Raw genomic sequence first — 7,777 nt, 5'->3', positions numbered from 1 at the left:
CCATGGATCGTTCGGTCTCAATACCCTTCCGATTTGGGTCTGATATAACGGGGACATCCTAGCCAAACACTGCTAGACAACCCTAGGTATGACAACCAATGATTCGAGAATGCGTCGATGGGCATCTTCGGAGAACATCCCATACTATTCCCTCCGATGTCCAAGGACAGAAGCGTCAAAAGAACACTTCCTAATCCCAAATCATACCTAATCAAACACATTCACAGATCAGTCATGACATACACAACCAACAATTCATCATATAAAAGAGACTGTAAAAACATAATCCAATCAAGCAGAAATAAACAATTCATATAAGTATGAATAATAGAAAATAATACATAAACAAGTACTATTGTACTTACAGTAGTAAACCAGAAGTATAAGATACAAGATCAGTAAGTAAACTCAGAGTTTCATAAAGTAGAAACCAGAGAGTATACAATCTATGTTATTATGAAATACCTGTCCTTATCTTGATTATCGCCGAAGATAATCCAAAGATCAAAGAGAGCAACTCCAAACTTTGCCAATAAACTCCTAACAAGCATAGATACAACATTAGGAAAGATGCCTAAAAGATCAGAGAGAAAAAATGAATCAAATCGGTCGAAAAATGAAGCTACCGACTCCTTTGGTCGAGTGCTTGGTAGATTGGTCCAGTCGATCAAGCAAGTCAGTACGGAATTGTACAGACTGCTTTGCTCATAACTTCTTCGTTTGAAATCGGATTGATCCGAAATTCGAAGGGGAACTTCCTAGGATGTATTAGAATCATATGGGAAGATAAAATCATTAAGTAATGGTCAAAATATGGGTTCTTGATTTGACCCAAGAAATCAGGTTTTCAAGAATTTATTTGGCTAGGGTTAAGATCATGATGATGATCATAAATCTCAAAGAAACGAAGGAGATCACGAAGGGATGGTTGCGAAAATGCATCATCTTCTTCTTGATCTCAAACAAGAATAAGATCAAAGAAAGAATAGTTAGAAATTCAAAAGAGATACTAACCTTGAATTGTCAGATCAGAGATGAGAAGCTTCAGATTTGCAGAAGAATCTTTGAAATCACCAGAGAGAGTTTCGGAGAGGTCTTCTCACGTTCAAAAAGTGTTTAGGAGGCAGCCGTAACAAAGAAACTTGAAGTAGGGTTTAAATAAAAGTGAAAAACCCTAAAATTGCATTTTCTCGGATTTCACACTCCTTTGGTCGAGTGCTTGGTCGAGTGACCCACTCGACCAACGAGTTGACCAAGGTAGACAATAAGACCAAAATAGGGATTTGGTGGATCAAATGGGCTCTAAACCTTATGGGATTTTGCACACACATCAAGTAACAGGTCTAGTGTATAGAAATACCTTCAAACCAAGTCAGATAATACTCCAAGTCCTTCAACTAATCTCATCTCCAGACAGGTGCAGCTTCCTTCCCAAATCTGCACAGACTTCCAAGTATGGAACTCCATCATCAACAACCATGGGTTCAGAGTCAAACACCATGTCTTCTACTGAGATGGCCCATAGTTGGCTTCTTCCTTTACTCCGGGTCTTCGTACCTACAAACAACCGGGTTACCGGGTCAAGGTCAGGGTTAGGTTAGGGCTGGGTTTCCCAAACTTAATGTATTTGTGATTATTCAATACAAGTGGTGGGCACACCACATAGACGACAATCTCGTTTGATGAGTTTTGGAGACAATTGTGTTGGAGAACTTAGATCCCATAATCAAGGTCTTGCATATGGTTGATTCCTCCTTAAGGGGGCCACTATGCCCCACATTTATGCAGCCCTTGAGCGAATGAAGATAACAATCCAAAGAGCTAACCCTAAAGGTTGCACCGCTTACATTAATAATGTGCACGTTATATGAACCGCTCACCTAATGCATCTGATGCATAGGGCGGGTAAGTAATTAGTGTGAGTTATTAATTTGTAACTTATAGTAAATATTAAGTCTCTAACTATGAGTTTGTGAATTGTGCAGCCTATTATCTCAATCCCAAATATCAGTATAGTGAAAATTTGGTGTTGTGGTTAGACCTGCTCAATGCTGTTATGCAGGTCATCTCGAAGTTGAAGTCAAACCCTGTGATCTAGTCAAATTGCCACATGGAGGTTAGAACGTAGAACTTAAAAGTTAGAACTTAGTACTTGCTTTTTTATTGAAGGAAAGAATTTAGCTAACCATCAATACAAATTATTGTCGATCAAAATGTTTAGGAATGCATTGGGGGCCTTTGGTTCAGATGCTGCTCTACATAACCGACAAAATTATATTACTACTATTATTATTACATTTTACAAACAAGTATATAATTATATAAGTAGGATTTTTTGTTTAGCATTAAAGTATTAACTTAATTTATTGGGATAATTACTCTTGTCCCCTTGTACTTTGGTTTTATTACTAATAAAAAATCTTTCTATATGAAATTACTGTTGCCCCCCTCATTTCTAATGGTGTTAAGTGGCTATTAACATCAAATATGTAATGTCCATTTTTTCCTTCATTAAATTAATAAGTTAAAAAATATGACATCACCCTCATTTATAGAAACTAAATAGAATGTCAATTATATCTTTACAATCTTATATTTTAGAATCAATTTTGGCTTTGGTGGGACCACACACTTATGGTTGCTTAAACTCTCATGTTCTACTTAAAATTTTCATAATCACAATGATGGAAGTTTTACAAACAAATTAGCATATAAGATGCTAATTGATAGGAAATTTGGTAACATATGCAATGGTCAACATATATTGTGATTTTCAATTTCCAACTTTGAATTACATTTGATATTCCTTAATATTTTAGTTTCTATTTTAAGTTTGATTTAATCACATATTTTCTTTATTCGGCGATTTCTTTTTAGAGAAGAAAAATAAAATTTTCCTTTATTCGGTGGTTTCCTTTTAGAAAAGAAAGTAAATTTTTTTCCCATAGTTAATTAAGGGTAGTATTATAACTTGACAAAATAGCAAATAAGTAAACAAATAACTGCAGAGTTATTTTTGGGATTTTGAAAAAATATATAGATGACACATCATTAGTAAACTAACAGAGCTTAATGGTAGGGGGCATTAGTAATTTTAGACAAAGTTAAATGTTGGATTATCAATTTTAAGAAGTACAGGGGATAAAATAGTAATAAAATCAGAGTATAAGGGGGCAATAGTAATTATCCCTAATTTATTTGTGATAATGCAGCTGAGTGGTGGGGGGGGGGGTGAGAACCTTCAGAGAGTGGCAGTGAAGATCCTCTCCTAGACTTGCTCGCCTCCTGGGTGTGAGAGGAACTAGAGTACATTTCACATGATTCACTTCTAGAGGAGGAACATGTTGGAAAGTCAATGCCTGAATGACCTCGTGTAGTGCCACTACAACATGAGGCTAAAGTTAGAGCATGCTAGGTTAAATGGTAATCGTGAGATGGACAGGGACATGCAGCTCGATGATATCTTTGAGGTCACTGCAGATGAGCAGCATCCCCTCACTAATTGGTTGTTGGATAGGGGTGAGTTGGTGTTAGACCAGCCTGGAGGTAGGCTAGAGCCAGTCATTGCTCAAGCTGCAGGAGTTGATGTAGATGAGTATATGGCATCTCAAGAGGGGCATGTACATGTACATGCAGCTTCCGCCACTGCGGATGAGGATTGTATGGTGGAGCTTGGCATGCACGAGGATGATCTAGATGACACCCTTGTTCCTAGTCCCAGTCAGACTCAGAGGGATGATGATGATGACGGTGGTAATGATGACGATGGTCTTGGTGGTGGAGGAGTACATGAGCGAGTTACATGTTCCATTATCAAAGACACAACATCCCCCCTAGAGATACACTGGAGAGATTCAGTACATGCATGCCACCCAGGATGACGGTTATGGTGGTGAGCTTTATCGTGGTTGTCCTACAAGGTACACTCAGCTAGGGGGGAGGGTCATGGGGGGAAGCAGCAGCACATGCATGGGCCATATGGCTATGGTTATAGTGACGACACTCAATCATATGGCTCATACGGCCATTTTGATCCGACAGACAGCTTGTCGGGAGCGATGGGGTCTATAAGCTTGGAGGAGTTTGTAGGCTCCACATCTTCTTATGGCTATGGGGCTTATGGTTATGGTGTCCCTTCCGCTTATGGACACAATGATGCATACCCATCTTCTAGGAGTCTGCACTACCATGGGTATAATGAGGATCTTCCATGAGCTTGGGTTCGCAGGATGGCAGCACATCTACTTATGGGGGTTATGATGGTTGGGGTCATCATCATCAGAGTGTCTTGCTTATGCCTCCATTTGGCTTAGAGACAACTGCTATGTTGGAGATAGCATACGATATCCTTTCAATCGTACGATGCGAATTTACAGAGCCCCGTTCACGTTACCCCCTGATGGGAGTAGTTTTCCAGTGCTAATTACAGAGCTCTGATTTCTTTGTACGTCAACAACCATCAGCATGAGATGATATGGAGTGACTTCAAGAAAATAATGGAGCAAAAGCTTGAAGCTGTAGCATTTGGGCATTGTACCACACTATCACAGAACACAGGGCTAACGGATCCACCAAGGCATGGTACTTAGTATTGAGTATTGAGAGGTACTTAGTTGTATACTTGTATTTGTCTACTAGAATAGTAGTATTTTTTTAATGATGTTTATCACTCTATTGTCATTGTATATATTTATGTTAGTTTAATTGTTTACAATAATGGTATAGAATTCCAGTTTTACCCGTATACAGTCGGGTATGTGCTGATACAGAACACCAATTTGGGTGAGTTTTTAGGCAATCCTAGTCATTTCACTATGTTTATTAGCATCAAAATATGGTAGACACCAAGTTTCAACCCAAAATGACCAAAAATACCCCCCGAAATGGTGGCCGAAACATGGGAAAAACCTTGCTAATATTTCTGCAAGATTTCGCCATATCGCCTGGTTCCCTAGGTAGCGAACCGGTGATATTTCACACCATGCTTTCGTGGGATTTTTGTTCGCGCCTGCATGGACATTGTCCGCGCAGGCACAATTTTTTGCCACATGGTATACAATTAATCTAACGGTGGACTATGAGGGCAATGTGGTAATTGCATTGATTCAGTGAATTTTGTTTTAAAATTTATAAAAATGAACCCAAAAGTTATCGAATTTACTGTGTTAGACCCAAAACCCTTGTCTGAGTATTTTTAGTTAAGCCCATCGTCTAAGTTGCAGTGGAGTTGCAATGGTGTGGGTTTGCTAAAAAAAGTGAAGATAATTTAGAGGAATCAGACCTGAACTGATTATGAGGAACAAGTGAACAACTATAAGCTCTTCGATTTTATGATACCCACTGATATTTTACCTGGAAATCGATTGTGAGAGAAGTTCAAGAAGTACTGTAGTTTTACTCATTAGAAGACCAGAGAAATGGTTGGAACTCAAGTCTTTGGAGTTGGTTTTTTCTCTTTCCCCAAACTATAATGACATTGCGGAACAGAACGGAACCTAATTGAAGTTTTAGTTTTAGACATGGGAAGGTTATGGTTTTTCTAAACTTAAGATGCATCGCTTCCTTGCTGGTTATCGAGTCAATAATCTTCTTCTTCCATCGCTCAACCAGTTTATCCTTTCGGATTGCAAGAAAAATCCTTATTGGTGAAATTTTTGTGTAGCTTGCGAAGGATTCGATCTGTAGTTCCATTGCTAGATCTAAGAGTTGCAGATTTGCAATGACAAGACTATGCTTGTAAGATCTCAATGTGATGGGGCTAGGGTATCTCTCAATCTGAATCGATTTTGGAATCATCCCAAAGTTTGCCTTGTTTTGTAAATTTGCTTTAAACCAAGGGCCAGTTAATTGTAAATTTTAAAGGTTTTCAAACCTTAAGATTAAATGTCATGCATTGAGAACCATTAGATTATATCTTAACAGGTGTCAACATATTGTGCCTGCGCAGACGATATCTGCACAACAGCGAACAAAAATCCGCTTTTGTGACAATTCTTTCCCTTGACTGTTGTATCCTTTTGATAGGGAACCGGCATTTGTATCCTTCTGGATTGGATCGCCCTAGTGGAGACTTGATGATCGATTCATACGGCCGTCGCCCCCCCCTGGGCGCCCGCCCCCCCGCCTCCCCGGTTCGCCCTTCCTCCCCCGGGGGGGTCGATACTATCTAGACTCGGTCGATACATATTGATAGACGTAAACTATCAGCGATCTGCTATCTAGATCACCTTTCCCAGTTCTTCATTCCTTAGCTCTGCGCTTCTAGCAGAGCCGTTTGTGATTAAGTTCATCAACTGACTTAGCCTTCGGAGGTGGACTCCCGACCCCAGCGGTCGGGCCACATCTGACACTTTCGTTTTGCAGGACATCACGAGGAGATCTAAGGGCTGAGCAGATTTTGGACGCATCAATTGGCGCCGTCTGTGGGAAACAACTTGAAAAGCCATGGTGACTAGATCAGCAGCCGCAGCACCCGCTGCACAACGCAATTCCGGTGTTCAGATCCCTGGAGTGAATAATCCAGATATTCCCCAGGAAAGCCAAAATCCTATCGAGGTAGATGGTGGCCAGGGAGGACGTAATCCTCCTCCCCGATACAATCCAAGATCAATTGGATCAGGTAAAGATTCAACTCTTGGAGGTGAGCCAAGCACTCCGCATGCTCACCGGGACGAGTGGTTTTACCACAAGAGCCCGATCTGCGCGATTCAGGGAGACGTGCATTGCCACGTGACCAGAGATTGGCTGAAGACCGGAATATCGATCAGAATTTCCGTGAAGGAGATCGAGGACTTAGGAGGATCGATGATCAACCAAGGCGAGACGATCGGTTCGACAGACCGCAAGAGAGTACAACTGATTCAAACACAAGGTTGGATACAGGGGTAAGAACTCACTCACCCACTGTCAGAAGAACCGTTCGTGATGATCGAGCAGCGTTCGCGACGAGAGGAATGCTCGGGAAGGACGGGCTGTTCGTGATGATCGAGTAGCACGGGATGATCGTGTTAATCGAGGTCGTGATCATATTGTCGAAGATCACCCGACCCAGATTGGTCAAGAATTGGCCAACATCAATGAGAAATTAGGGCAATGGCTAAGGGAAGAATAACTGAGGATATTTACTCAGTCATTCGGAAGACTCCCTTTGCCGAGCCAATTGCGGGATATCGGTTTCCCCATAACTTCCGTTTGCCTACCTTCTCAACATTCGATGGCTCCGGAGATCCAACAGCTCACATCGGCTATTACCAACAGACCATGGCGCTTCGGTGTAATTCGATGAAATTTTATGCGGGTTTTTGGTTCATCTCTAATCGGAGCAAGACAAAAGTGGTTTTCAAACCTCCCCTCTGGAAGGATCGTAAACTTTGACGAATTGGCGCGCCAATTCATAGGGCGATTCTAGAGTGGAATACAGGTCAAGAAAACGAAAGAAACCTTGTTTACTGTCAAACAAGGAAAGAACGAATCAATCAGAGAGTTTCTGAAAAGATTCAACAAAGTGACGATGGAGATAGAAAATTTGGATGAACAAGTAGCCAGAACTGCTCTATTCACGGGACTCACTAATCGGAAACTCCTGGAGTTATTACTACAGGATATGCCTGCGACTTATGCTGAGTTGGTACAGAGATGCCAGAAGCAGGCTGAAGTCATGGAGATTCTAGATGCGCGCCAAGGGGATAATAAAGTCTCCAATAAGGAACAAAAGGCTCCTGAGCAGAAGCAGAAGCCAAAGAAAAATGTTCGCGATCGGGTTGGAAAATCCCAGCCT

Source organism: Hakea prostrata, unplaced genomic scaffold, assembly GCF_041222555.1.
Source record: "Hakea prostrata isolate BN-2017 unplaced genomic scaffold, UWA_Hpros_2 contig_15, whole genome shotgun sequence".
Classification (NCBI taxonomy): Eukaryota; Viridiplantae; Streptophyta; class Magnoliopsida; order Proteales; family Proteaceae; genus Hakea; species Hakea prostrata.
Note: the sequence above shows the minus strand (reverse complement) of the source record.